The 1,304-nt window shown below is 38.5% G+C and overlaps 1 pseudogene; it reads left to right on the top strand.

Annotated features, from left to right (window-relative positions):
• Positions 1-918: 918 nt before the first annotated feature.
• LOC148502657 (5S ribosomal RNA) lies at positions 919-1,037 on the top strand (annotated as a pseudogene).
• The last annotated feature ends 267 nt before the right edge of the window (positions 1,038-1,304 follow it).

The raw sequence follows: 1,304 nt of genomic DNA, 5'->3' as shown, positions 1-1,304 counted from the left end.
CAAAAGCAATGAAGAAAACTAGAACTTTAGAAAGAAGTGATTTATTGAAATATAAAACAGAAAGGATCCAGAAAAAAGATATGATACCCTTCATCACTACATATAATGGCCATGAGAATCAGATCAGGAAATCTTTTAATAGAAATTGGAATATTCTTTTAATGGATCCAGTACTAAATCAAATTCTGCCTCCCAAACCACAAATTATTTATAGAAAGTCGAAGAATCTGAAAGATTTGTTGGCACCAAGCATGCTAAGGGATAAAGACGGAGCACATAAAACAACATTGAACTCTCTAAAATGCAATGGAAGCTATAAATGCGGCCATTGCAATATCTGCAAATTTCTTCACCCCAAAAGAAAAACCTTCACTAACTCGGATGGTTCCAAAGAATACACGATAAAGGATTTTATGAATTGCAATTCCACGTCAGTTATTTATTTGTTGGAATGTACGTGTGGACATAGGATAAACAAAGGAAAAACAAAGAGACCTTTAAAGATTAGAATCCAAGAACACATTCGGAATATCAAAAATAAAGTAGAGGGGCACACAGTCTCTAAGCACTTTTTGAATCACCACAACTCCAACCCGGAAGATATTACCTTTAAAGCAATCGAACATGTGAGATTGGGAGAAAGAGGAGGAGACCTGGGCAATCTTTTATCAAGAAGAGAGATGTTCTGGCTGTTTGAACTGGGCACATTGACACCGAAAGGATTTAACGAGTATTACGAGATTGCTCCGTTCCTTTGAGGTTGCAAGTTCACATCTACTATTTCATCTCCTATGTGCTTCCAGGTTCTTCTGGTTGTACATTGAGAGGTCTGATTAGTATCCATAAGGGTGACTTTGTGGAGAAGACCAGATTTAGTAGACAATGATGCAGTGCTGACCACTGACCGAGTAAATAGATATTTGCTGCCATACCATCATGCGTATGCCCAATCTCGTCTGATCTTGGAAGCTAAACATGGTTGGGCCCGGTTAGTACTAAGTAGGGTCACCACTTAAGAATACCGGGTGCTGCAAATACTGGAAAGGTTTATACGGGTAGCATTGACCGAGAGTGAATTGTACCTAACCTACTTGTTGGATGAATGAAGCATATGACACATGAACAAGAAGCTGTCTTAGGGATATATGGTGTACAACTATACCATCTCATTAAGTTTGGTTACAAGCTTAGTGTAGTTGGGCCTGATCAGTACCAAGTTGGGCAACTTCTTGGGAATTCCAGTTGTTGTTAAACCCATATATCCCTGAAAGAAAAAGATGATGAACATCTAGGAAGTATTCCCA

This window comes from Taudactylus pleione, unplaced genomic scaffold (genome assembly GCF_031769625.1).
Source record: "Taudactylus pleione unplaced genomic scaffold, aTauple2 ptg000487l, whole genome shotgun sequence".
NCBI classification, from domain to species: Eukaryota; Metazoa; Chordata; class Amphibia; order Anura; family Myobatrachidae; genus Taudactylus; species Taudactylus pleione.
Note: the sequence above shows the minus strand (reverse complement) of the source record. Positions and strands in the feature narration are given on the sequence as shown.